The sequence below is a fragment of the Apodemus sylvaticus genome, chromosome 4 (assembly GCF_947179515.1).
Source record: "Apodemus sylvaticus chromosome 4, mApoSyl1.1, whole genome shotgun sequence".
NCBI lineage: Eukaryota > Metazoa > Chordata > Mammalia > Rodentia > Muridae > Apodemus > Apodemus sylvaticus.
Genome location: NC_067475.1, coordinates 97,584,901 through 97,593,126, shown reverse-complemented (window position 1 = coordinate 97,593,126; position 8,226 = coordinate 97,584,901). Strand labels below are relative to the sequence as shown.

The 8,226-nt window shown below is 39.4% G+C and overlaps 1 pseudogene; it reads right to left on the bottom strand.

Moving 5' to 3' along the window:
- Positions 1–7,037: 7,037 nt before the first annotated feature.
- On the bottom strand, positions 7,038–8,005 carry LOC127683666 (glyceraldehyde-3-phosphate dehydrogenase-like; annotated as a pseudogene).
- Positions 8,006–8,226: the final 221 nt, after the last annotated feature.

Below are 8,226 nucleotides of genomic sequence, written 5' to 3'. Positions count from 1 at the left end.
TGGGACCTCATGAAACTAAAAAGCTGTTGTAAGACAAAGGACTTAATCAATAGGACAAATCAGCAACTTAAAGATTGGGAAAAAAAATCTTCATTAATCCCACATCCGATAGAGGGCTGATATCCAAAATATATAAAGAACTCAAGAATATAACCTCCAAAAAAAACCCAAACAACCCCACTAAAACAATGAGGTATAGATTTAAACAAAGAAATTACAACAGAAGAATCTGAAATGGTTGAGAAATATTTAAAGAAATGTTCAAAGTCTTTAAGGATCAAGGGAATGCAAATCAAAATGACCTTACACCAATTTGAATGGCTAAGATAAAAACTCAGATCAGGACCCTCTCCTTACTTCTTCATGGGAGTCATTTGTTATGCTAATTGTGCCTTGGGGCAGAGCTTCTGGACTAATTAATATCCACTTATCAGAGATTGCATTCCATGTGTATTCTTTTGTGATTGGGTTACCTTACTTAGGATGATATTTTCCAGATCCAATCATTTGCCTAAAAATTTCATGAATTCATTGTTTTTAATTGCTGAGTAGTATTCCATTGTGTAAATATACCACATTTTCTGTATCCATTCCTCCATTGAAGGACATCTGGGTTCTTTCCATCTTCTGGCTATTATAAATAAGGCTGCTATGAACATAATGGAGCATGTGTCTTTATTGCATGCCGGGAAATCCTTTGGCTTTCAACCCAAAGTCATCAAAAGAGACTCTGGGGACACTTCTTGCTGGTCAAAGGAAAAATACACCAAGAAGAACTCTTAATCCTGAACATCTATGCTCCAAATGCAAGGGCACCCTCATTCATAAAAGAAACTTTACTGAAGCTCAAAGTACACATTACACCTAACACAATAATTGTGGGTGACTTCAACACCCCACTCTCCTCAATGGACCGATCAGGAAAATAGAAACTGAACAGGGACACAGTGAAACTAATTGAAGCTTTGGACCAATTAGATTTAACAGATATGTGTGTGTGTGTGTGTGTGTGTGTGTGTGCATATATATATATATATATATATATATATATATATATATGCATATATATATATTATATTTATCCTAAAGCAAAATAATATACCTTTTTCTCAGCACCTCATGGTACCTTCTCCAAAATCGATCATGTAATTGGTCACAAGACAGACCTCAACAAATATAAAAAGATTGAAATAATCCCATGCCTCCTATCAGATCACTATGGAGTAAAAGTGGTCTTCAATAGCAACAAAACAACAGAAAGCCCACATACACGTGGAAACTGAACAAATGTTTACTCAATGATACCTTGGTCAAAGAAGAAATAACGAAAGAAATCAAAGACCTTTTAGAATTTTATGAAAATGAAGACACAACGTACCCAAATCTATAGGACACAATGAAAGCACTGCTCAGAGGAAAACTCATAGCCCTGAGTGCCTCAAAAAAAATGGAGAGAGCATATACTAGCAGCTTAATGACACATCTGAAAGCCCTGGAACCAAAAGAAGCTATTTTACCCAGGAGGCGTAGAAGGCAGGAAATCATCAAACTCAGGGCTGAAATCAATCAAGTACAAACAAAGAGAACCCTCTCTCTCTCTTATTCTCTTGTTCTCTTACTCTCTTGCCCCTGGCCCCCTTGCTCCTCCTTTCCCCATTCCCTTCCCCCTCTTTCCACATGGTCATGACTGGCCTCTACTTCTCTACCCTCTCCCTCTCTCTGCCTTTCTCTGACTCTACTACCCTCTTAACTCCCCTCCCCATGCCCTAAATAAACTCTATTCTATACTATACCTGTTTTCTGTCCCTCAGGGGGAAGGGATGCCTCAGCATGGGCCCACTGAGGCAAATCCCCTTCCATACATGCCCATAGAACATATTCTTAAGCCCCTTTCGTTTTTTATAGTGGTCCTAAAAACTCATGCCAATTTCTTGTATGTTTGACTCTAGGCTCTGGCTTCTCTACTACAAATATAATCTAATCAAGAACAAAATGAATTTCACTTTCACAATATATTGCATTTTAATAAGAAAGTATATAAATAGGTGAGACAACATTTTACTTCGAGGGTCTGCTTTGTTCTGTACTCTGCATTACTTTAAGTAAATACTCCACAGTGATTTCTTTATTTATATTTCATAGTAATCTATCATATTATTTCTTTTATTTTTGAGAATATGAGTTAATTTCATAAATTTCATAAATTTCACTGTCCCGTCTCCGACAGTCCTTGTCAGAGTACCCTTGCTTGCTCTTTCTCAAATTCATGCCCCTTTTCATTAATTGTTAGACCAAGAGAATCAGGGAGTTTGGAGTGATACTTTGCCTCTTAGTAATGTCAGAAGGTATGCCCATTAAATCTCATCTATATGGTGCTTTAAACATCAGCTAAAGAAGGAAAACAAGAGCAGAAATCCCAGAAGTTCTCAGCTCTACACAAATAACCAAGACCACTAAGAAATGCTGAGATTGGAAGATGTATTCTTTCCTCCCCCCATGGGAGATGTATTTTTATCCAAGCAAGAATGTACTATTGCTTATTAGATGCTAAATGAACAGCTCAGAAATTTGTTTTATCAGACAATAATCATTACTATACTGTTTTTTTTTTAAAAAAAACAAAAACAAAATAATGCAGAAAGAAGGATACTGCCCCTCCAAAGAGGTTGTATATCAATGTGGCTATTAAATCACATCTCAAGAAAATTCAAGTCAGATTTATTTAGCTTGTTATAAATAGCTAGTTTCCTTTATTCTAGGGAATATAAGATCATTAAAGAAAAAATATTAACTACTGTTGCTCATTTCTGTAAGTTTAAAAATAAGTTTGTCCACATGAATGCATTCTGGAAAATACAAAGTCTGAAAGAGGTCATATGAGCTTGGAACCTATGTGACTGTAATGCTCAGTCCTGTGTTCAGATGATCCTGTGTAGCTTCATAAACATTGAGCTTGAGAAAACAGGCTGAAACTGTCATGCTCATTATATTGATAAAGAAAATGAGGTTTATACAAAGTGACTTCTCCTCAGACATGTATCAGTTCGTGACAGAACTGAGATCAATAGGAGACCTGCTGAGAAATGGAAGAGAAGCCAGCACCCATTACCACATAATTAATATGCACCATCTGGGCTTCATAGTTTCCTTCTCAGTGATAAAATGGGAAGCCCAGGCATTACTCAGCAAACTACACCACAGCTGCAGGCAGTACAATGAGCAGCTGTGAGCAATGTGCTTTTTATGAAACCATACAGATGTTCTACATTACAAATATTGCTTAGACAATAAATGGCGTTTTATAAAAGAGGATTTGCAAAGATAATACTTGACAGTGACAGACAGTGGATATGCTTTCATGAAACATAGATCATATTATTTCCCATGCATTACTTAGTATGCTTTATAAAATATAGATTTCCCAAGTCGAATGCAAATAGAATACATTCAAATTAACCACTGGAAAACTTCCTTTACTTTTCTTGTCTCTAATCATTAGAAAATTGATTGATATTAGATAAGCATCGCAAAAACTTCTAATGTTTCTAATTAAATCAAATTGAAATCAATTTATAATAAATCAAATTAATTAAAAATTGTAATTGTGTTTAAGGTTGCAATTTGAGTTACGCTACAACACAGTTCCCCTAAGGAACTTTGTGTTCTTATATCCATTAATTATAAATTTTGTATAGTTTCACATGCTCAAATATGTTAGATTAAGTTGGCTTTTCCCTGTATCCTTAGGTACACAAATAACTACTATGTTCATATTATTATACCAAGGAAATGTTAAAGGTAGCTGTGGGGGCTTAAAAAGGAGAGGATAGGGGGCTAGGGGAGTGTGGCTTGGCGGTGTGGGGGAAGGTGTCCAGGCTGGCCCTTGCCTGGGCACCTCTGCCCCTAAGGGACCGCACACACACAGGCATAGTATAGAATAGAGTTTATTCAGAGTAGGGGGTGGGAGTTAGTGGTAGAGAGAGGGGGGGGAAGGAGAGAGATATTAGTGGAGTGGAGGCCCGACATGACCACGTGGAGGGGGTGGAGGCCAAGGGGCAGAGAGGTGAAAATATGTGGAGAGCAGGAGAGCAAAGAGGGAGAAGAGGGGCAAGTAGCCCCTCTTATAGTGGGCCAGATCTCTGGGGCGGGGCATACCTGGCTATTGCCAGGTAGATGTGGGGTGGAGCTTAGACAAAACATCAACAGTAGCCTTTGAAGATTTTGAAAGCAGGCAAGATAATTATAGACGATGTGGATGTGGATGTATAGTTTTTCCTTGATGCTTTCAAGGTGTTAAACAAGTAATACATAACAGGTGATTACCAATAGTTTCCAAGTCAGTGATATGTTCATTAAATTTCTGCAGCATTCTTATAGGACATTGAATTCCTCTGCAGCCTAATTTAAGTAAATCAGGATCTAATGGAATAGAGTGGGTGTTTAAATCCATGTGTCCTAATCTCTGTGTACGGAATTGTATGTAAGCACAGTGTTGTGCCAGGAAATGTTCATGAAGCCTAAAAAGAACACAAGGATCCAAATTGGATGTAATCATATTAGGGTCTCTTTATTCAAGCTTAAGCTTGGGCCATACCACCAACTCTGACACAGGAGAATAGGAGGGGACCCTGAGCCCAGTTTCAGGCAAGTATTTATAGAGGCAAGAAGCAGGTATCTAGCCTGGTACACTTCTGATTGGGGGTGAATGAGAATAATGGTTTTTTGTTTGTTTTTTTTTTTTTTTTTTTTTTTTTTATTTTATGGTATGGAGCCAAGCCATAAGCTTCTGTTTTCCTCCTGATTGGTGGTTGTTAGGAAGCGAAGTGTCAGGGTCAGTCTGATAACCTCAAGGAACAGATTTGTTGGGAGAATAATCTGGAAACTGATGCTAGACACAGGATTTTCTGGGAGGTAACCTGGAAACTGGTTCTAGGTACTGGTCTGTTAGATAATTTGAGTTCAATCTTAGGTCAGGTTCTCTAAGATAGAGTCTGAACCCAAAAGATTTGGTCTCTCAACATAAGAGCTCGATGAGATGATATAGTCATGGGTCCTCTGCAACTAACTCTGTGTGTATATGTGTGTGTTTATGTGTGTGTGTGTGTGTGTGCATGCATATATACACATATACATTATATATGCATAAATATACATATATGTGTTTATGTAAATTTCTTAAAACTTACCTTTTACAGTAAAACATTTAAATTCCTTCTTTTCTAGTCTCCAGTTTTAAGAACAACATATTATGTATAGTTAAGTTTCTATGTGACAATGTGGCAAAAAATGTTCCTGTCTCTCCCATCCACTAACTCTAATTCTATAATCTACATTTTCCAATGACTTGCTATCTCCTGACCTCTACTTGTCATTCTACTCTCAGTGCCTCTAAGACAAGCTTTTATAGATGCCACAAATAAGTGTGACCGTATGGTACTTATCCTTCTGTGTCAAGCCTGTTTTAGTTAGTTGGCTTCTCACATCTATAAAGGATGTTGGAAATGACAGAATTTTGCTTTTAAATCATAATTCATAACTTTATTACACAGAATTTAATAATGCTTTCTGTTATACTTTTAGAGATAGTCTCGAATATGAATAGGATCCTATTTCCATATTCCTTATCGCTTCTTGATTCTTTTTATATTCTTTGCATTCAGATCACAGCACTCTCTTCTCCTGGTTTGCACTTCACACAACCCCATCCTGTAACACCTCCCCTTCTCCTCTGAAAATAAGGAGACTCTCTTGTGTGTCCTCCCACCCTGGAGCATCAAGTCACTTCAAGACCAGGCACATCCTCTCCCATTGAGGCCAGACAAGGTTGCCCATATAGAGGAACTGAATTCACAGGCAGGCAACAGATTTAGAAACAGCTCCTGCTCCAGTTGTTGGGGGACCCCCACAAAGACTAAGTTGAATATATGTTATATATTTGTGGAGGGCCCTCGGTTCATCCCATGTATGCTCTTTGGCTGGTGGTTCAGTTTCTGGGAGCCCTCAGAGGTCCATATTAGTTGACTCTGTTGGTCTTCCTATGGAGATCCTATCCCCTACAGTTCCCTCAATCCATTGCCCAACTCTTCCAGAGACCTCCCCATGCTTTTTCCAGTATTTGACTGTGGGTCTGTGCATATATTTCAGTCAATTGCTGGATGGAGCGTCTCAGAGGACAGCTATGCTAGGCTGCTGTCTGTAAGCATAGTAGAGTATCAGTAATAGTGTCAGGGACTGGTTCTTATCCATAGAGATGGGTCTCAAGTTGGAACAGTCATTGGTTGCCCTCAGTCTCTGCTTCATCCTTGACTTAGCATTTCTTGTAGGCAAGACAAATTTGGGGCCAAAAGTTTTATAGATGGGTTGGTGTCCCCAGTCCTCCACTGGAGGTCAGGCCTGGCTATAGGAGGTGGCCACTTCAGGTTCCATACTCCCTACTGCTTTGAGTCTCAGCTAGAGTCATCTCCATAGACTCCCCCTAACCTCCCCCATCCCAGGTCTCTGATTCTCTCATCCCGCACATGTGACAGCTGCAAAATTGCATTCATTCTCCTGGCCCTTTCTCCTTTCTTTTCCTAATCTTGATTGCACCCTTTCTTCCTCCAGTTTCTTCCCCACATCTGCCTCATATGACTATTTCATTTCCCCTTCTAAGTGAGATTCAAGTATCCTAGCCTTGCCTTCTTGTTATTTAGCTTCTTTGGGTCTGTGGATTGTAGCATGTGTATCCTGTTCTTTTTGGGTAATATCCACTAATAAATGAATATATATATCATATTATAATACTTTCAGTTTTCATCCATTTGCCTACAAATTTCAGTATGTAGGTTTTTGGTTTTGTTTCTATTTTGTGGGTGCAATAAACTTTATTGATGGTTTTCAAGAGTTTAAGAGAGTAGGGTTTCCTAGGTCCCTCATCTTATTTCAGGGAACTGGTTGGAAACTGTGAGGGAGATGCTCATTTTTGGGGACTGAGTTAGGACAGGCTGTCTCCCTCTCTCATTATTTTGTCCTTGCTGGGGTGAGTGATCCAGAGATTCTTACTCCTTGAAGGCCATGTAGGCTGTAAGATCCACCTGTTGCTGTAGCCATATTCATTGTCATACTAGGAAATGAGCTTTACAAAATTGTCCTTGAGAGCAATGCCAGTCCCAGAATCAAAGGGAGAGGAGTGGGAGTTACTGTTAAAGTGGCAGGAGACAACATGGCCCTCACTGTATCCCAGGATGCCCATTAGTGGGAGCTTTAATGCCTGCTTCCCATCTTCTTGATATCATCATACTGGGCAGGTTTCTCCAGGTAGCATGTCAGGTTCATGATGGGGTAGGCACATGGAAGTGGATGCCAGTGAGTTTGTCAATCAGCTGTGGGATGACTTTGCCCATAGCCTTGGCAGCACCAGTGGATACAGGGAATATGTTCTGGACAGTCCCATATCTATCATGCCACAACTTTCCAGAGGGACCATCCAGAGTCTTCTAAGTGGCAGCAATGGCATGGATGACAGTTGGCATGGATGACATTAGCCAGGGTGTCTATGCCTATAAGGTTGGTGCAGCAAACATTGCTGAAAACACATTGAGCAAGTCGTTATACTTCTGGTCATTCACACCCATCACAAACATGGGGTCATCAGCAGAAGGGGTAGAGATGATAACCCATTTGGCCCCATCCTTCATGTGGGGCCTGGCCGTTTCCATGTTGGTGAAGATGCCAGTAGACTCTGGGCCTTTCTCAGTGCCAGCATCACCCCACTTGATGATAGGGAGAACTCACTCCTGGAAGACAGTGATAGGCTTGCTGTGGATGGCATGCTTCCCATTTTCAGCCTTAACTATGCCCTTGAACTTGACATGGGTACAGTCATATTGTAGACCATGTAGTTGAGGTCAATGAAGGAGTCATAGATGGCAACAATATCCACTTTGCCAGATGAAGATGAGAAGATAACCCTTGTAACTAGGCACTCAATATGGCCAAATCTGTTCACTCCAGCCTTTACCACCATGTCTAAGGGACTAGGCTGGCACTGCAGGAGATGATGTCACTGTTTCTGGCAGGTCAGAGTTCATTATATTGATTATAATAACTAAATAATGTTCCATTGTATTAATCACATTTTCTTGGAGCATGAATTCTTAAGGAGAAATATATATATATATCTTGGTCTTTATTTGGGTATATATTGATAAGATAAATTCATTAAAAACTATTTGTGCATGAAAATTG